At 38.4% G+C, this 21,888-nt stretch overlaps 2 long non-coding RNA genes across 2 annotated transcripts in view; one reads left to right on the plus strand and one right to left on the minus strand.

Annotated features, from left to right (window-relative positions):
• The window catches only part of LOC148214148 (uncharacterized), a 57,838-nt gene extending 48,035 nt beyond the window's left edge, over positions 1-9,803 (minus strand). The window contains exon 1 of the long non-coding RNA XR_015793453.1: positions 9,717-9,803. This is a non-coding gene — a long non-coding RNA (uncharacterized LOC148214148). The remainder of the gene's footprint in view (positions 1-9,716) is intronic.
• LOC148214149 (uncharacterized) overlaps positions 1-21,888 on the plus strand; it is a 30,236-nt gene that overhangs the window by 230 nt on the left and 8,118 nt on the right. Inside the window, exon 3 of the long non-coding RNA XR_015793454.1 lies at positions 13,192-13,245. This is a non-coding gene — a long non-coding RNA (uncharacterized LOC148214149). The remainder of the gene's footprint in view (positions 1-13,191; positions 13,246-21,888) is intronic.

Raw genomic sequence — 21,888 nt, forward strand, 5'->3', positions numbered from 1 at the left:
GAAATGAACTAAAATGGTGCTGCTTCAAAATATAAGAGAATCAGTGATGTGTTTATGAGTGTGTATTTTGGCACTGTTATTTATCCTTACCTAAGAAACAGCAAAATTATAGCTATTAGAATTGGTGGATATGCAGTAAATATGTTATTCATATAGGCTCCTACTACAGCCTATACTGTATTGGTGGAAGTCACTGAATAATTTTATAACAGATTGCTAGAACTGATAAATGCAATATCCAGAAAAGTTGTAGTACTAATAATGGATGATTGGAATGCAGAAGTTGGGGAAGTAGAGGAACTGGAAGATTTGAATTAGACTGACTCAATTATGCGGGACATAGGTTAATAGAGTTTTGAAAAGAGAATTGCTAACACCTGTTTCAAGCAGCATAAGCACAGACTCTACACATGAATATCACCAGTTGTACATCTTTGGAATCAAACTATGATATAGTAGGAGACAGAAGATGGAGGAATGCAATTAATTCAGTCAGAACACTTCAAGGTGCAGACTGTAAAACAAACCAGGAATTATTGATGTCAAATATAGGAGTTAAACTTCAAAAATGAAAGAAAATAGTTGTCCCAGAAAGATTTGACCTGTATGCCATATAGTTGGAATATAAGGTCAAGTTAAAGAACAGATTTAGTCCACTTACTGTACACAAAAGAGAAGTTGAGATATTATGGGAAGAGATAAGAAACAAAGAAACCAACATTTCAAAGAGGAAAAGATCCAATCGTATAGCTTGATCTGAAGTAGCTTTCAGATTAAGCTATACGATGGCTTGAATAAGATGGAGGATGAAGGATACATAGTAAGTAAACACCACTTTCCAACATCAAGCAAGAAAGGATAAAGAGAGGCTTGTCAATCCAGAATGTCAACAAATAGAGGGAAATAACGAAACAAAAGGAAAATGAAAGGTTTTTCAGTAGATCAGAGAAATCAGGGAAATTCAGATAAGGTAAGACCATTCACGATTAATCGTAGGAGAGATTTAATAGAGGTAAATGAGGTTAAATGAAGATAAAAGGCCTAGAATGACAGATACATTTGTGGAAAGAGAATACATTGAGGAACTGCCCCCATGAGTGAGGTATGAGAGGTAATAGACAAGCACTAGATGCAGATAAAAAGAAACACTGAATTGTTTAAAGCTGCAAGAGGAGAAACAATTAGTGCAAACAGCTCTGTGTCAACAAATATGGAACAAGACCTATGGCCCAGAGACTTCCAGTTACCAAACCATTGCACTAATTCTTCATGCAAGCAAAGATGTACTTCCAATCTTATAAAGAATAATAGAACCATACATGGGGGGGGGGGGGGGGAAATGCCAAATGAATAGGCAGGTTTCAGAAAAAAGAGATACAAATCAAGTAGCTACTATAAGATGGACAATGGCGAGATAGAGAGAGAAGGAGAACAAGAGACTTTAAGAAGGAAGTTTACTTCTGCTTTATTGACTAGCCAGGCCAGAACAGCTGATAATTCTTCTGAATTATCTTTATAGTGAATAACAAGCTACAGTAAGAACTGAATGTGCTGAAACAGAAAGGTTCACAATAGAGAATGGAGTGAGACAAGAATGCATATTGTCCTCATATCTGTTGAATGTAAACAGTGAATATATTATAAGAATGACAGCTGGATTCAGAAGTGAAGGCTGAAATGCTAACAATTTGAGAGATGCAGACAACATCACCACCACCATGGCAGTTAACTATTTACCATTTTTATAGCATAATTCCATTAGTGTACTTCATAATCTGGGTAACATAGGCAAAGGATGAACCTTGTCCTAAACTGAGCTCTGAAAACGTACAAGATGATAGAGGGAGAGAGAGAAAAGGATGGGAGGCAGATGATAACAAAATCATTACAGTAGTGCAGCTAGGCCATATAATGGGTGGCAGTAGTATCTGTCACAGCTAGGATCCAGGTGTTTGGCCTGAGCACATCTGTAGCTGCCTTACCATCTTCATGCTCATAGTGAATGCAAGGCAGCTGGAGTATATCCAGAAAGCGCATTGGTTTGGGTGAGACCAGCAAGATCATGTGACCTTCTCCAATGTGTTCACCTGAAACACGTAGGGTTGCTTTCTGATCATTTCTACTGATTGGGTTTCTGTGTGTGCAACTCCCTGCCTTATCAGTGTTCATGTACATGCGGGTGAATGGATGTTTATATGAATATGTCTTTCTGTGTCTGTGTGATTCTTTTGATAAAAGCAATTAAATGGAAAGCTGGAATGTATCAGAACAAACAGCAGAAAATTAGTGCTTGGTTTGAAACTGCCCAAAGGAAGTGGAAAAAAGCAACCTCATAACTGTGTTTTTTAGTCAGTTTGTACAACTGTGACCATCATTTTGTCCACAGAGCACCCACAACATACTCCAAATGAGCCCTAAGGGTTGTGTTACTTTTATGTATTATATAAGCAAAACTCTCACACAGCTTGTTCCACATTAGTATTAATGGGTAAACCTCTACATGTGAGCAAGAGAAAGGGGGGAAATACTATTAATAGGAGGAAGTGGCTGGAAAAGCTAGAACTTTATCTAAAAGTTAATCAGAGTTGATAGAGTGAGGCAGCGGCCTAGGGCATCAGATCTGGGAAAAGTAGATAGCCTGCCCTTGTCTGCTACCTTAGCTTGCTTCTTTTAGATACAATGGGGAACATTGCTCCATTTCCAGTTTTCCAGGAAAAAAAAATTCAGTGCCAATCCTATTTATAGTTGGGATGGGAGGGGGCGCCAACTTTCCTTTATTTCAGACAGCAAAATATTTTTGGCTGGTGGGCCAAAAGAAATGTGCAGGTTCAAGACCTCATGAAGCTTGGGCAATCTCTAAATATAGAGAAGTTAGAAAAGAAGCTCTATTTCTACCAGTCTAGTATCTTTTTTAAAAAGTCTCACATTGCTGGACAGGAGAAGTTGGTAACCCTCTCCAGCGTGAACATGGATCCCTATGTTATTATTTCTGAGAACCACCAAATCAACACTGAATGTGATCCAGGCCATCTTCCATCATTTGCACATGTTTTATACTTACAGTAGGTATTTGGCTGGCATAAGCTGATCAACTGTGTACATCCATTTTCCCTTTCAGTCCCCCAGTCACTTGCACACATTTGCACACACTTGGTAAGAAAGATCAGACCATTGGTTTTCTTCAGATTGACCTATCTGATGCTTTCATTTAATGCCTTATTTGCTTTCTAAAATACTAAATTGTCCAAAGGTGGCTTTAATTTTATACACTAATGCGAAATGGCTGAATGGATAGATTGTATTTATAATAGGCTGTCCACGTGGAGCTAGTTGATGAACTATAATAAAAACATGAATGGATAATTCAGGATATAATGGTAAATCGTATATAATCGAAAACCTGACTATTGAGCATTCCAAACTTGTCTATCACTACTCTGTTTCTAGGTTCATACATCATAGTACCATAAACAATGGTTTACAATTTACAATTTCACCTAACTCTTATGAAGTCATGAATCACATTAGTTCAGCAAGATGGTTTTTAAAAAAGCCATTATATGATATGGAGAGATAGTAGAAGAAGGATTTGAAAGAAAACCCTGTACTATATGGATTAGTCCTGTAATTTCCAGGTCTATGATAGATTATTTTGCTTGAGAAATCTTTGTTTGGAGTAATCAATATAACTAAACCAGAGGTATTGTTTCAGAGTTTTGCCATTCAAACTGTATCTTTAGAGTTCTGCAAGCCATATAACGTCCCTGTCAAGCACCTAATTTATTGTGGTGTTCATTTAGAACTTGACTCTATGGACCCCTTGGGTGGTAGAAACGAATGGATGACTTTTTTATTGAGTCCTACATAGCTGGCGGGCAAGAGTAAAAAAAGAAGTGGGGGGGGGAGTACAATATCTGCTTCCAAATTCCTGGTAAATGCTCAGTCAACCACACAGTGTTTGCACTCATTTGAATAACCATTCAATGTTTAAATCTGTTTATTTGATTTAGTTGATATTTCACAGCCATTTGTCTAGCTCATACTAGAAGGACTATGAGTAAAAGCAAATTAAGAAGAATTTAGATTGATATGGTAATTGCTATTAAGGTTCCAAATCCATAAAACTGTAGTCTTCTTCCAAATTACTTTCCGCTAATGTTTTCTGTCTAAGAATTCCAAAAAAATTGTGTTGTGTTGCCATGATCACATCTCACTTTTCAATTAGCTAGCAAAGTTTGTCAAACTACACATCTGTAAAGTTCGGAAAGAAAGACAGGTAGGATTGTTGTTAGAGCTGTGGAGCACATAGTGCTGGATTTCCTCTGACTACACTGCCCATAAAGGATTGTGGAGAACTAAATCAGTGAATGAATTAATGTGCTAGTGCTACACTGGATCATATTTTACATAGTAAATGCTGTAGTGAAAGGCTAGAATATTAAGGCTGGACCCTAAAGTTAGAGCTCCTGAAACTGTAAGACTGCAAGCAGGGGCCCATAATTTTTGGTGCCTTCTCTAAATCTGTCTTCTTCTATGTGATTGAGGAGTACAAGTGGACTTGTGAAGAGTGGAGAGTCAGTCTTTTATCAAAAGTAGTAAAAACATGAATGTCCCCAAGGCCTGGTAGAAATTGGAAGATTGATTCTCTCACTTCTCTATTTTCTGTACACACCAGAGAACTTGGAAAGAGGTAGGGCCTTTCTTATTCCGCCCAAAATGAAGTGAGGAGTTACTTATGCAAGCTATCTAGAATGAAAAGAAAACGTCCTTGCACAAGGCAACTGGGGTGTATGTATTTTAAAGTTGATGAAAAAAGCATGTTGGCAGTGACTGCAGCAGTATCCAAATTCTAGAACATTCCTCAGAATGGTTTCCAACCTCTGCTTTGAAGGCAGAAAGGCAACAGATTCAAGGATCTCTTTTCCTCTACACCCCATTTCTGCCTCCATCTCCATTATTTATTTAACAAATATTAATTTGATTCCTTGTTTAAATGTTGTCATAGAGACTGTGCAATTCTAGTTCTTCCCTGCATTCCATCTAGTCACTGGTTTGGCCTGAAAAGACCTCTTCATCACAAAGAAGTGGATCTTAACAGTTCTTTTGTGAAGAAGGATTTGAGAAAATTCTCTAATGGATGACTCTTATATGAAAGAAACTTCTCTTTCTTTTTCTAGTCCAAGCTGGTATCCTCATCACTAAAATCCATTCCTCGCATGTGAACAGGCTTAATTTTTATAATTGTTGGGTGGTGGTTTATTTATTTATTTCATTTATTAAATTTATATGCCACCCATCTCCACCAAAGGGTGACTCTAGGCGGCTCACAATGAAAATCCAAAACAGTGAAAACAATAAAAATATAAATATCCATATGAAAATTAGCTAATAACAATCCTATATAAAAAGACTATATACAATTCAAGATGATGGGGGGAGCAGTATCGATTATCCCACCAGCCAGTTCCAACAATGCAAGCCCCCATCAGGCCTCCAGGCCATCTGGCATAGCCATGTTTTCACACTTTTCTGGGAGGCCAGGAGAGTGGGGGCGGACTCTACCTCAAGTGGTAAGCTGTTCCACAGGGCGGGGGCCATGGCAGAAAAGCACGTTGGCCTCTTCCTAGACCCCGTCAGCCAAAGCACCTTGACTAGTGGGGTCTGCACCATGCCTCTTTTGTTTGACCAAGTGGGGCAGGCTGATATAATGGGGGTGAGACGGCTCCTCAGATAAAGATAAAAGAATCTCTGGTTTAGGCGATGATGGACTACATTTTTCTTATCTCTCCCAGTAATTTTGCATTTAAGGTGGCCTGTTTAATTTATTGATTCCAAACCCTAGCCCTAAGAAATGAAAAATAAAAGGACAGAAATATTTAGGCTTGACAGCTGGTTACTTTTAAGTAGCCTGTCAGCTGTACGTTACATAAGTCAGTGTAGAAAGTTAGGGCAACGATGACCTGCAGAATTTAAACTATGTATATATTTGTCCATATATGGGTACAAGTAGAGAACTCAGTCGGAATGGCAACTGATTTGTGCATTTAACAGCAACTTGATATGCTCAAATGAGCAGGTGAAATTTTACATATTGTATAAATTGACATTATTGTCCAATGGCATTTCCACAAAAATACAGAGACATTACATAAACAGTGCAACCAATAAATTTTGCAACATACTCAAACTTGAAGATGGGAGGACTACATAAGTTATATGAAATATATCACCTGGTACAAAATCAAAGTTCTTCTCGTTCCCAGTATTTTCTTTGTTTTTTTAAAGATTCTATCTAATTTAGTTCAGTTGCTGGTGAAAACTTGCAATCTCGAAACTGAACTAAATTAGGTAGAATCTTAAAAAAAACAAAGAAAATACTGGGAAGGAGAAGAACTTTGATGGAAGCTGGCAAACCTAAGATAGATTTAGACAGTATCGGCTGTTGAATATTTGATGTTTTAGTAAACAACAAAGTTGGCTGGCAATCCTAGGATGGATTGAGTAGTTTCCATTTATGTCAGGAATGTTAGTTCAAGAGGAGCCTGAAGTCTCCTGAAGCGGAACAGGGCAAAATCTGGAGGAAAAAGGTGGCAACCAGTGTGGGACAGAATCTACCTGATGCAGAGAGTTCCAGGGAGCCAGAAGAGAGAGGAAGACCAAATTTTACCAGCCAGAAAGTGAATGAAGGCCAGCCTGAAAGAGACAGAATGCCAGCTAGTATCTTCAGTCATTTTAAACATTCTGAATTGAGATAGAGCCTTTAGAAATAAAGCAGTGTACCAGCTTCCAGGGGAGGTTCTATGGTGGATTAGACATCTCTGAAGAAGTGGACACAAAGCTGCAGTAGTGAACGGTGGCCAGCGGTGATTTCTGGCCAGCGAAGTCTTTCCAAATAAAGGAAAGACCTAGAGATTGCCCACCTGCACCCCCAACAGCTGCTCCCCATGAGGAGACCATGGGATGGAAGTCTTTCAGTCTTCTTGTGAGTAGAGCAGCTGGGGGACAAGGACAAACAGCATGCTTGCACCTGCAAGGCAGCCTTTTAAGGACACTAAGTTCAAACAAATCCTCACTCTCTCAATCACTTTTGGATACAATCAATTTACAAAGAGGTCTTTGAAACAGCAGGACAAAGAAAATAAGTGAGTCAGCCTCCCTTCTGAATTACAGAAAGTAAAGGGGAAAATAATATTTTTAAAAGTCTTTAAAATAACAGCAAAATGCTTAACAAGATTCTAACTAAGAAAGCTAGAAATGGATAAAGGGGACTGTATAAATTTGAAAGATTAACATTTTGGCAAAAGTGCTTTTGGCATTACTTGGCATTAATTAATTAAATAGACCAGACTTTCATGGGAATGTTGATTTTCTGACATCAAAGGCATGGACAGACAATTAGAAAAGAGTCATGGAAAATTATTTTTATATATGATCACCACTGCGTGACTACTATATGCGCAAAAATGGAAAGACTCTGAAATACTCATAATGGAAGAATGGTTGGTAAAGATGACGGAACTAGCAAAGATGGCAAAATTGTTTGCTTAGAAAAAGATCAACAACTACATTTATTAGTGACTAGAAACTTCTTATGGACTTTTTGCTGAAAAAAGAAAAAACAAATGAACTGGTCATTTATGGATTTGATGATTAGAAAGGGTAGGTTATGGAAAGAAGGAAATAATGATATAAACTTAGCGAGAGGGTAAAATATAAGTGTACTTATAACTGCTGTTAAGAAGATCAAAAGCCACTTCTTTTTTACTTTTTTCTTTTCTATTTCTTTTTCTTTATTTCTTTTTCTCTCTCTTATTATTTTCCCTATTCTTCAATTCAAAATTTATATTGTTTTTATTAGGTTGAAAACTTCTTTTATAGATATAGATATAGATGATATAGATATAGATATAGCAGTGTACCCATATGTTAAAGCAACATTATACAATGCATACATACATATGACATTAGAGAGCATTATTATAATGTTCAGTAGCGGAAAAAAGTTCCCTTTACAATGCCTTTATGCCCTCCCTGCTGGTTATTAGTAAAAATGGACAGGAGAAGGCTGGAAAGACCAAGGTTGGCTTTTCTAGCTGTAAATGACCTTGTTAACTTCAGCAAAAGAATGTTGCTAAAAACAAACATGGGTGCAGTTTGTCATAATAAAACATAAAAAAGGGCATCAGGAGATTTTGCACTGTGCTTTTCATCAAATCCTGAGAACTGACCAAAAGCCTGTAATAGCATAAATAGTGATCCTTTCACACAATGATCATTTGAAGTGGATTAGACTGAGATAGTAAATAAACCAAAGTTACCCAATACGTTTTCATGGCTGAAGGTAGACTTGGACCTGAGTCTTCCTTATCCTAGTTTATATCAGAGTGAAAGAAGCAAATTAATCTAAGTAGCATTATTTGCTGATGAAAAAAAAAATCCTTGAGGAAGGAAGGAAGGTTCAGAAAAATGGTTTTGATTTTAATATAGGATGTGAATCTTATCCAGCAAGGGGAGAGAGAAATAGCCATTGCTAAAAACATAAGAAGGATCAGTGAACATTTTGCCTGACAATTTCATTTCTCCTACATCCTTATCAAAAACATGGGGATGTTTTTCAGAAAATGAATGGCAGTGCTAAAAACCCACTCCACATTATAATAATATAGCCTCCAATGTATTAATCCTCCAAAATGCTCACCGCAGCTCTCTACCACCTTCCCTTCTCCACTTCTGCTGGATAATAATAGGGCTGATATTCCTGTTATATAAATATATTCATTTATACTCATAGTAGTATCCATCATTCAATCACAAAGGGGAAGTTACCGAAATAGTGCAAAAGGCTGAAGCCAGCAAAGTGGGAACCAATTATTCACAAGCCTAACACAACCGTTATGCAAACATGGAACAGAGGTCTCTGCCTTTCTAGGACAAGAACAGAATGGCCCCAAATCTATTAATTTGAAAAGAAGGATGCCAAAGGCCTGGAATGTAAACCTTATAGCTGGCACACACAGAGAGATTTGTGTATGTGTTGTGTATGATACCTAGGTTCTGCAGTAGGCAGATCCCCTGCATACATATGACTTCTTTCTTGTCTGCAATAACACAACTTATCTAGCTGCATCCAGTTTGTGAAGCTTCTGCTGTTAGCTAGTTACTGATTGCAGAGCAGAGTTTCTAGAGAATCAAGGTTTATTACTATGTTTACTGGTGCAAAGTCTGACAGCCTGGAATTGCAAGGTTAGATCCAAGTTTAGTCATACGTAAAATAATACATTTCATTTAGCCATCAGTAACTTGTTCCACTGATTTGGTTGGATGATTCTAGCATGATTATGAATGAATGAAATAAATGTATAGGAAACAAAGATAAAATAGAATAAGGCAATAAAAGGACATCTTGGCTGAGATTAACTCCTACCTTTGGAATGTCCTGCTGAATGTTAAAATTCTGAGATGTAACTTATTATTCTTAGAATTGTGAGATTAGAATACATTCTAATTTCATGGGAAAATAGAAACAGGATATTTTATCTGAACATCTAAAATAGACATTTTCATTTAAAATGTTTTGTCACTGAATTATTATAAAAACTTTGGAAATTTTTACAAAGTGATGGCCTGCACTATAGCATGAAGTTGAAATGGATTTTTCTTGAGCTTGATATTACATGTTGAATATACGGATATATTAAAAGTCATATAATACTTACCTTGTAGATGTGCTCCAAGATTAACATGCTTTGGCAGAAACTTTGGTGTTTCATCAGTTTAGATATAGGTCTTCCTCCCACAGTCACTCATTTTATTAAGTGAATATTTGAAAAGCCCAAAAAGAAACACGGTTCTACTTGTTGACGTTACCAAATTGTTAATAGTTAAATATGGACTTTGAAAGTTAATGTAAGTGGCCAGGTCCGTGTTTTATTAACAGAGACAGAATAGCAAAAAGCATCTCCCAGGCATACATTTAAGGAGCATATTTGGCACCTGACACTGAAAATCCTCTAGGCTGTTCTCCCCACTGTGGTACTAACAATGTAATACTAACTCACAATATTTGCTGTCCTTTCATGATACTCAAAAATCAGCTGCCTCAGATAGCCACTTTGCTGTGACCAAAGGATAGGGTCATGGAGTCATGGTTATTTAAAACTGGCAAAATACTAAGATGAAGCATTCATCTTAAGCATTTATTATTTGGGTTATTTGGTCCTGATGCAATTGCAGCTTCTGAAATTCCACAGTGGTTAGTGATTCTGGAGAAATTAGTTGTGGCTTTTAAGCCAGTAACCCTTCTTAATTTAAGCCAGCATGGTGTGGTAGTTAAGGTATTGGAGTAGGACTGAGGATCAAGTCCCCCCTAGGCCATGGAAGCTCACAGGGGACTTTGTGTCAGTCATTTTTTCAGCCCAATTTACCTCACAGAATTGTTCTTGTGGCGAAAAATTGGAGGAAGGAGTCCTTCAGTATGTATACCACTTTGAGTTCCTGAGGTAAGGCAGGGTGTAATGTTAACAAATAAATAAATAAATAGTATATGAAATTGAAAGGTGATGAAATGGATATTGGTTGGAATAAAGTGCATGAATAGTAAACAAACGGAGGGTTGCATTAAACAAAGGCGCATTTAATTTTCTGTGATCTTAAGATGAGGTTAATATAACAAGTTTTATTTCAAGTATACTAAATACCTCAGAGGCTGATAAAGGTTGGTTGAACTCATTCTGCTCTTGTAGATGTAATTTGGGACATTAACTCATATTATTAATTCATAAGGTTTGGTCTTATCCTATTATTTGTGAATTTTGGTCTGACATCAACAGGATTTATATTGTCAAAGGCTTTCACGGCCAGAATACGATGGCTGGTGTGGGTCTTCCGGGCTGTGTGGCCGTGTTCTGGAAGTTTCAGTTCCTAACGTTTCGCCAGCATCTGTGACCGGCATCTTCAGAGGACAGGAGCACAGACAGGAGCGGTTATCTCTGTGCCCCTGTCCTCTGAAGATGCTGGTCACAGATGCTGGCGAAACGTTAGGAACCAAAACTTCCAGAACACAGCCACACAGCCCGGAAGACCCACATCAGCCATCAACAGGATTGTTAATATTACTCTGAATCACTTACTGTATATAAAAGACTGTTCTGTTCTTCTGGGGCTATTTCCCTAGTATTAGGATTCTATCAAGAAATTATATTTTTCAGGCATGGTAACTGAGTAAACAATTATACTACCCTAGAAGGTGAGATCCATACCTGACTTGCAGCAGTAGATTATCGATATGAAATGTTTATCCACATTTGAATTAATCCTTTATTGACAAAGAGGAAGAAAGAATGTTTTTAGCAATATGGCCAAAACCTTTGGAGATGTTTTGTGTCTAACAACCTTTCCTAGCCTTTCCCTTCCACCGTTTTTTCTATCGCTATGCTGATAAGTGTGGGAATTGTACGGATTCTTTCAAGCTGTTGTATGCATTTGTACTTTTCTTTTGTTGATTAGCTTAGTACAGTAAAATAGTTGTAGTAGTAAGAAGCAGAAGGAGAAATAGTCTAAGGTTCTGTACTATGGGAGGAAACAAGTTATCTTTGCAATAGGTTGAAATCATTTAAAAGCTTTCATAAGCATGCAACTGTTTTTTTACAAATTTACATATGAATTAATAAGAGGGTACTTTTGTGGGTACTTTTATATGAGTAAATCAGTGTGTAATCTTATAATAGGATTAATTTATAACAAAAGGGAAAGAGAAACGTTGTAACGACAATTAGAGTGAAATGGTATCATAAAATGGATACCGTGACATTGGAGGGTATATAACAATCAGAAAAGGGCTTCTGATAATTAAATGATGTGCCTATTGGTACAATCTTGAGTTTCTGCAGAATTAGCTTATGAAGGTTTGTTTTGTAGGCATATTTTAATTCAAATGGTCTTAGTGAAAAGATACGGCATTCAGCGGTGCTTACCCCCAGCTGGAAAGACCCATTTCTGACTTAGTGGAACAAGCTAACTGAAACTCAGAGGAACTCTCTTTGTCCAAGTCCAGAAGCATCACAGGCTTCAACACAGTGTAGAATAAAAGATACTACCTTTTATTTTACTGTTGCCTGTTATTCTTATTTCAGTAGCCATAGCTTGCTAGAATAGAGCACAAAACATGCCCAGGAAAAAGAAGTGCATTAAAAAAAATTGCTCATGATTCTCATATTAGTAACCCTGGCAGAACGTCTTCTTCAACTGTAAAAGGAAATTGTGCTTTTAATTATTTAATTATGTTTTTAAAGTAACCGGGCTTCAAATGAGAAGTTTAGGGTTTAGAGGGCATTTCTCTCATTTATGATGTCCACCTCTCTTCTTAAATGCATTCCCACTTTTTAAAGGGCAGGAAGTTTAGTTGCTGCCTAGGAAAAAGATAGTTCAGTCCTTCAACTCTCCACTTAGAATGAGCTCCTCCAGTTTGCTCAGTTAGTACATAAATAGAGCTGACAAATCTATCCATTCAGGTCACGGAGATGGGGAAATAACCTGAATGATATGAGGGAACAAGGACTATATTCTGATGGGCTTTAAACTGAAATAGCGCAATTTGAAGTCAATTAAGTCACACAGCTTCTCGGCTGCATAATAGAAAGGAAGTCATTTTAATAAAATTAACACTGAAAAAGAGAGGAAAAGATTATGGCAAAGACTGCAGTGAAGTTCAACCATAATAGGAAGCTGCACCACTAAGGGAATAAGGCTGCCAAAGGCAGGGAGCTTGGGCAAATAAATTCCAAGGCTGACTTGTGGGATTCATTCCTGGTGTAAATTTAAATGGTTTGACATCTCTTCATAGCTTGATTTTAGGTATGAATCCTCCTTTTCATTGTTGCTTGTGAAGGACTTTTAGGTGTGGCGGGAGAGATGTTCTTGCAACGTCTGTGGCAGAGAACAAGTGCTACTGCTGCTGTTGTTAAGGCCTACAGGTGAAATGCACTGTTCCAGGGTGCCCCTGGATCAACACCCCACATTATGTTAGTTTGATGTACTGATTTTTTTTACCGGTTGGTATTGCCCCAGGAATACAGGTTGTCCTCATTTAGTGACCATGATTGGGACCAGCAACATGGTCATTAAGTGAAGCGGTTGCTAAGTGAAACTGCAACTGTGCTTATGATCTTACTTCAGCTTTCCTTTGCTTTACAGACCTGCGAAGGTTGTACCAAGGACTGGTCACAAAGTTACTTTTTCATCACCATCGTAAGTGCAAATGGTAGCTAAACAAGGCAGTCTCTAAATGAGGACTATCTGTACAGTCCCTTCCAGAGAAAATGACCCCCTTCAAAATTTCCCCTTTCTATATTTGGAGTATGGAGAGGTTATAAGGAATAAAATGGATGTCTTAGGCCCCTATAAAACTCCAACCTACTGCCAAATCAGGTCCATTTTGGGGTCTGGACCTCTCATACACTTTGGGGATGCAGTTCTCAACTTTCTAGAAAAAGCCCAGGGGAGCACTCCTACTGTAATATAACATGAAAACCTTGCCTTTCCATCCCTTCGATTAAACCATTTGATTCTTCTACATCTTGGCTTGATCAGGATTATTCTGATTTGGTGCTCCACTCCAGGAATCCTGGCTGGTTTGCAATGAAGTCTCAACAAGCAGGGCTGTACTGACTCACAAAGGAAGAGCATGTGAAGAAGGAGGAAGTTTTATCACATAACTAAACTCTTTGCATAGGGAAAGGTTTTGAAAGAGTGACTTGTTTGTACAAACCCTCTAGTCATGACCTTTGGTCAGATTTACCTGTTTGAAAATTTGATAAACCTCATTCTTGTTCCCTCTTGATCACACCAACCTTTTCCACATCCTTTTATTAACCTTTTGTACAGTTAAAAGTAAATTTTCCTTCAAGTCAATCTCAACTCCTGCTCAAGTAGCTTTTTTGGCAGCAGGAAAAAAGCAGTTTGCCATTGCCTACTTCTGGGGTGTTCCTTTGACACCTGAGTCTAGCCTATAGTTCTGGTCTTGCCTCTAGGCCTAAGTGGATGTTCTGCATTTTGCAAGATTTGCCTGCAGAAAGTAGCATTCCAGAAGGCAGCAGCTGGAGAACCCTTATAAGGCTCCTGCTGGGCTATGGATGCAGCACTAACAAGTCATTGGGACAGGCTTTGTGATGACACAATTTGGGATCCCCTTGGCATTTAGAAAGGGCAGTATTGGAAGGGGAACAGCTGGCTACCACTTTCTGGTGAGAACTTTCTGATTATAGACCCTAATGTTGAAGCAAAGCAGACTCCTGACATTTTTCAAGTAAGTTGTAACTGATGTGTCCAAGCGAGTCAGGAAGAACTGAAATGTTCCTCAGCCTCAGTATCTTCAATCCTACCTCTCCGTTGAATGGCTTGGAGAAATTGATATAACTCCCATCTCTGGCAATCCTTCAAGATTCATATTTTAATTCTCAGAATGAAGCAGAGCTATAGCCCTTTGCTCTATGTCAATTATGGCTTGGAAACTGAAAGAAGAATATAAATACAGCTTTCTTGCTTGAATTACAAATATTTGCATATTTTCTTTCCACCCCCAGTTTATACATCTAGGGTATAAAATACATCCTTAGGCCAAGGTCTTTTGATCTGTAGGATGAAAGGATTAGGTTAATTACTAAATAGCAGGAAATCCATTAAAATGGGTCGGGTTTTGCTAAATGTGGGTTTGATCATGGTTAAAAGAGAGGTGGATAATTAAGACTTCATATTTCAAAATATTACATATTACATATTGATGTATACATTTCTCTTGAGAGGAGAGCAACCATTTCATAAGAAATGATGAAAGATACTTGCTTAAATCTCTCCATGCACAATTTAATGTTTATTTTTATTTAAAATTATGAAACAAGAACTAAAATGTTACCTTGAATAGCATAAGGCCCTCCAAACAGATATCGTTTCCACCTGCTGAAACCACTTCAAATGAGAATGGATATGTTGTTTTCTGAAGGTATATATTGCATCTTGGCTTATTGAAGTGTCCAAAGGTTTATAAGATCTTCAAGTCAAGTTTTGATTGTTTTAGGTAACTACTGTCACTTCTTATCAGTATTAAAGGCAGGCATCAAAGTGAACTACTTAGGAGACCAATACAGACTTTCTAATGTACAGAGCGGCTTGTTTTTGTCACTGTGTATGATTTGCTCTCTCAAAGCCTGATATAATAATAGTAGTAGTAATAATAATAATCCTGATATAATAATAATAATAATAATAATAATAATAATAATAATAATAATATCACCATCATCATCATCATCATCATCATCGGGGGTGGAATGTTGCAAGTACACCAGACAACTGAAGAAGAGAAAAGGGCATTAGAAGAATATCTGAAGGACAGTAAAGAAGATGCACTGAAGCTAGTACACCATGGAGGCTTACTGAATACTGAAGAGACCAAATTGGCCTACAGGAAACACCAAATGAAGAATAGAAAAGAGACATGGCAAGGCAAAATATTACATGGCAGTACACAGAAAACCTAGTAGGCAAAGCAGATAACAACAAGATCTGGCAATGGCTAAGAGCAGAAAAATTGAAGAAAGAGAGAGAGGGGCTAATTCTGACTGCACAAGACCAAGCCTTAAGAACAAATGCATACAAAGCCAGAACTGAGAAGACAGCAACAGACAGCAAATGCCATCTCTGCAAAGAAGCTGAAGAAACAGTGGACCACTTAGCTGCTGCAAGAAGATTGCACAGATTGACTACAAGCAACAGCATGACAAAGTAGCAACAATGGTGCATTGGAATATCTGCAACAAATACCATTTGCCTGCAAGCAAGAACTGGTGGGACCACAAAACAGACAAAGTAATAGAAAATGAAGACGCCAAAGTGCTCTGGGACTTTAGAATTCAGACAGACAAGCACCTGCCACACAACACCCAGACTTAACAATTGTTGATAAGAAAGACAAAAAAGTCTTGATAGTGGACATTGCAATACCTGGAGACAGCAGAACAGAAGAGAAAGAACTGGAGAAAATTACAAGGTACAAGACCTGCAAATAGAAATTGGATGACTGTGGCAAAATAAAGCAAAGATAGTACCAATAGTAATAAGCACCCTGACTGCAATCCCAAAACATCTGGAGCACCACTTGAAGACCATCAGCACTGACAAAATCATCATCAGACAATTGCAAAAGGCAGCTTTACTTGGAACAGCTTATATCCTGTGACAATACCTTTAAAACCATCAGACCACAACTTCTGCCTATCCCAGGTCCTTGGGAAGAACTCAGGTGGGTAAAAATGCCAAATCCAATCTAAACATCTGGCTGACTGTGCGACCAACCATAACAACAACCACACAACCATAAAAATAATAATAATACAAGATATCCTTGTATCTGAGATTGGGATACAAGGATATTTTGTATTATTGTTGGCCCACTGTTTCTTCAGCTTCTTTGCAGAGGCAGCATTTGCTGTCTGTTGCCGTCTTCTCGATCCTGGCTTTGTATGCATTTGTTCTTAAGGCTTGGCCTTCTGCAGCCAGAATTATCCCCTCTGTCTCTTTCTTCAACTTTCCTGCTCTTAGCCATTGCCAGGTCCTGTTGTTATCTGCTTTGCCTGCTAGTTTTTTTGCATACTGGCCATGTAATACTTTCTGACTACAGAAAATGTCTCTTTTCTGTTCTTCATTTGGTTTTTCTTGTAGGCCAGAAAAGAGAGAGAGAGAGAGAGATGGCACAGCAAATTATTATTGTTGTTGTTGTTATTATTGTTTACAAATAAATAAAATGTGAGGAAAAAAGGATCAGGGCAACAGATGTGGCAACTTGTGAGGCAAGGGAATGGCATTTCTGGATCCATTTGTTTCATGCAACAGCCTGGTTGCCTTGAATATTTGCTGGGGTTCAGGCTTCTGACATCAACAAGAGTGACTCTATTTTCATCAGCTGTGGACTGCCATCTCCTTCAAACTTCCACCATTTTCCCCAACATTATAAGACGGAGGTGGGATAATTTTTTTTCCCATCACCCCATTGTAAAGGAAAGGCTGCTGGTGTTTTGTCTATCATTCCGCCCCCCCCCCCTCAGAGGCCACCACTGAACAACAGAGATGGGTGGGTTTACTTTCACTGATTTTCAAACCACAGAAGAACAGATGAAGAAGTTAAAGCAGAGTTGGGCTAGAGAGTCCCCCAATCTGAGCCAAATGGTATACACCAAAGTATTGTAAAGCAAAAGGTGGAGTAATTGGCAGTGGAGTCTTAAGAAATTGGGGTTAAAATGAGTGGAATTTCAACTGAAAAATATACAAACGGATGTGAGAAATCTTAGCTTTTTTACCCCCAACATACACCTTGGCAGCCATTTTGCTGCTTCTTTACATAATGCTGCTTTCTGCATTTGTAGACAGGATTTACATTCCACAGGACTTTAAAAATCTGTTTACCCAACAAATTCTCCTACAGAGCCTTTGGCTTTGCTGATTTTTCCAAGTATATACAATTTGCAGACCTGGTGACATTATTTTCTACATCTATTTAAAGTTGATCTGATCCATTTTACAATGTTCTGCAGGATATGCAGAATCACTTTATGTAAGTGCTAGAAAAATGTGGCCTTTTAACCATCGTATCAGTTTATTAGGTTTTTAAAAATGTATTTGCTTTACTATCAACAACAGTACTGTAAGTAGGAGGGAGGGAGGGAAAATGACAGAAAATCCATTTGAGAGAGTAAATGGACTCTCTACGTGCATGTATATGAGTGAATGTATATATGGAAAGTAATGTTAGGAGCACAGATAGAAGAGGCACCTTTTAGCATTAGAATGACAAATCGTAAAAGATGACACACTTTTAAAAAGATGATGTGCACGGGAGACTTTATTATTTCATACCCGAAGCAAATAGAAAATTGGCTTAAGCTTGAGAATCCAGTGGCTTGAGATCTGAATGCAAAATTTAGTTGTAGCTATGCAGTAAGTAAAAAGGAATTCAGAGGGCAGAGCTCCAACATGGTCAGAGTGAAGGGAAAGCTCTAAGAGAGAGCTGCCAGCCGGAATAGGATGAGGCCACAATTTAAATCTTAGGGCCCATGGTAATAAAGGGAAATTGTTTTAGCTTAGAAGGGTTACGAAGCCATAAAGATGTTGCACTCAGAGCTCTATATCTGAAGAGATCATTTTATTCAAATGTGAATTACATCTTTGGTGCAAGTTGGGTAAACTGGCGAAGGTTGATTGCTTCTTGGGCTGCTGATGGTCCCCTCATATTGGCATTTGGATCATCAGAGGAGGGAGAACAGCAGCCCGCCAAACGCTTGGCAAAGAGAAGTAAGGGAATGGAGCATTGCTGTGGCATTTGTGACAAAGGACAAGCTGCGACTCCTTTATGTGGGCGGGCTATGTAATCGCTTATGTAATGGCAGCTGAAGTTTGGGGAGTTCATGTCAGGTAGGGACATAGAAGATCATCTGCTATTTGGACATGCCGTTTCTTTATTCACTGTGCTTATACAGTATATCCCTTTTTGCTAGGCTGGGCTGAGGGACTGGGCTATGCCTGAGCAAGAAATTGTCCTGGCTCTTCCTGGTCCAAACCCCAATACCTTAAGCACTACACCCTGGGGTCATTTGATCATCTAGTTCAGAGGTGCCCAGATTTCAGGCCAATCAATTCTACTCTGCTTTTTGCAAGGGTCTCAAGGTCCACCAAGATAAGCTACATGCATGAGTCTTACATTTAGAATGAAAGAACCTAGGCATTTATTTTCAGTAACTGAGGTAAGAAATGATATTTTGTTCCTGTGGTTTTGTTTTGTTCTTTAAAGAAAGAGTCAGACACACTTGCCAACCTTCTACAAGTACTTGGAGAGACCTAGATCCACTTCTTCCCCATCTTGGTGAAGATCAATACTGTCTGTACTGGCTATCAGTAGTTACCAGTTTTGACAGTTCTTCCAATATGGAACCATCAATGACTTCTTACCATCATTGGTTACTTCTTACAGCTTGGCAATGCAATTTTCTTTAAATCCATCTGCATGATACTGACTTTGTCTCATCCCCAGGCCATAATTTAAGTATCTTTCTTCTACTCTTTTTGGTGTCACAAAATAGCAGCCAGCCACAAAACACAGAGAATAGTGATGATACTCAGGTCATGGTATAACCTGGGTTCTCCTAAGAATTGCTAATAAGGAAATGCTTTGGAACTGGAGCATGCAAAATATATGTACCTGTGATTTACAATTTTAAATTGCATGAGGTCAATCTGTAAACAATTCATTATCATCTGAGATGTAGCTGTGGTCAGAAAAGCAGAATCCCACAACTACCAAGAAGAAGATATTCCTGCAACAAATGAGAGCAGATGTTTCTCAACTAGCATGTAGGTCTTACACAAAAGTGCCTGAGGGATCTGAGGCTTTCACCAAAATGACAAAAGCCGCATCACACCGTTGAGATACTAGCTTCATCCCTTTTGTTCTGGGTGTGACGTCACAACACACATACAAAAGGGTTGGAGCTTGTGTCATGACTGCATACTGCTGCTATCACCATTTGCTCCCCTTGGACACCCTCCTCCTGCAGATGCCTCTGTCCTGATATCAAAGCTTTAATAGGCACAACTAAATATTACTTGGCTGTCTCCGGGCTGTCATGCTACAGTTATTTTTCTTGCGACACAATTCTTTATTTGAATGAAAGCTCAGCAGGCCAAAATTTAATATACAACCTGCACCAATTTAATCATTGACATTGTTTTGATTCTTTTTCTAGCTTTATTGCAGAAATGGTGAAGATAGCAAAATTCCTAATTAGCGCATAATATAATCTAGGGGAAAAAAGCATAAGAAAGCAAGCCTTGGCCTTAATCTGGGAAACGCGACTAAGGCTTAAAATCAGAAGGGAGCAGATCATCTCCATTGCTTTTGATTGTAGGTCAGAACCTCACTGCATCAGCCTTCAGAGGAATATATTTAAAATATTGGTATGTGAGCAACTTTCTTTGGCTTTGACCTCCATTACAAAAATGTTAGTTTCTTTCCACTCCAGTCTTGGCAGATAATGAAGTGTTCAGGGATGAACCTCTATCCCTTTTTGACATTTCTGGAATGCTAAATGTTGCATTTTGATGGTAATGCATTCTGAAAAGAGGACAACTCGGCTCATTTAATAATGCATCCTTCATTTCAGTTTGGAGTTTTAGCCAGCTTCTGGTGATGCGACCTCGCCTAGCCAAATGCTTATCTATGTGGAGTACTAACTTCATTTTTCAATAGGGGGAAGAAAACACAACCAGCTGAATGATACACTCAGAATGATTCATGACTAGGACATAGGATGCATTGCAGATGGGAGAATATTTGTGCATTATTTAACAGCAATAATGCTTGAGTTCATACATTATGCAGATATCTTTATAATCAGGGAAAGGGAAAAAAACCGGGACGGCTGCAGCTTTTTTAGATCTGCCATTAGCTACTTATTTGTGTGTAACATTTAATCTGACACAGCGCCTCAGCCTGTCAATTGAGAAGGTTATCATCAGGAATTAATGAGGGCAGCAAAAAAATAAATAAAAAAGGTGATGAATCAGACTGTGACTGGGAGAGTGTCTTCTGAAAAGATATGGGCAACAAGTGTTAAGGAGCCTTGCAGCAACCGATGCCCAGTTTTGCTTTGAATTACAGCAGCTTTCTCATTTGGCCTTTCTGATGCTGACCCAGGACAGCAGTGGAAAATGTGTCTTAAACTAGTAGCTTCCCATAATATACTCCAATTATAATATCAGCAGATCTGTACACTAGCAGTAAGAAAAATCACTCAGCCACTCTGAAACATTCACCTCTTGTGCCTTTACAGAAATGATATTTCTTTTCAGTCTAAAAACACATCCATTAGAACAGTGTTGTCCAAACTTGGCCACTTTAAGATGAGTGGACTTCAACTCCCAGAATTCCCCAGCCAGCCATGCTGGCTGGGGAATTCTGGGAGTTGAAGTCCACTCATCTTAAAGTGGCCAAGTTTGGACAACACTGCATTAGAATCTTCAGCAGGTTTTTTTAAGTACACTCTGCCATATTGTTCCCCCTCCCCCCCCTGCAACCAGTCTCTATCTACCTATCTATCTGTTGGATTTACATGGCCACCCAATTCACAAAAATGCAACTCAGGTAGCCTACAATAAAAACAGAATTACAATTAAAAAAAAAAACAGCAGAGAAAGAAGAGCAACCAAACCCATAGTCAGAGTACACCAACCTACATTACACCTTGCAGAATGAACTTATCTGACATCTTAGCCCAAACACCCAAGGAAACAGCCAGGTCTTCAAAATTTTCCTGAAGGCTAACAAGGTCTGGGTTGGTTCTCTCCCTCCTTTTCATTTTATTTCATTGTTTGTGGCCCTTTATGTCCCTAAATTGGTCTCTCAACATGGATTTAAGGCCACCGTTGTTTCAGAGTACAGTCTATATGGTATGGGGCCTTCTCTGTGGGGGCCCTGATATGGACTCTGTTATTCCCATGTATTGCATTTGTTTCCCTCCTGGCTCTCTTTTTATTGTATGGTAAAGATGGTTTCCTCTTTTGCTTTACTGTTCTTGCCACTTTAGATCATTTGTGTATTCCTCCAATTTAGTGTATTGTTTTGACAAGTTCTGTCTGAGCAAGTGACCTTGGAAAACTGGAGTTCATCAAGGTTAGGCCTGAATGTCTGAGAGACTACCAAGGAATACCAAGACTGTAGGCAAGGTTGGCAAGTTAAAAAACAAAGCAAAACAAACAACAAACAAAAAAACAACAGCAACAATAACCAGAAGAAGTTAATAACCGAAAACTTCTACACCATTATTGCACTTTCTACACAATGATAAT

The sequence above is a fragment of the Python bivittatus genome, unplaced genomic scaffold (genome assembly GCF_059951505.1).
Source record: "Python bivittatus isolate LINGU-HERP-01145 unplaced genomic scaffold, Pbiv_v1 ctg000700_np1212, whole genome shotgun sequence".
Taxonomy (NCBI): Eukaryota; Metazoa; Chordata; class Lepidosauria; order Squamata; family Pythonidae; genus Python; species Python bivittatus.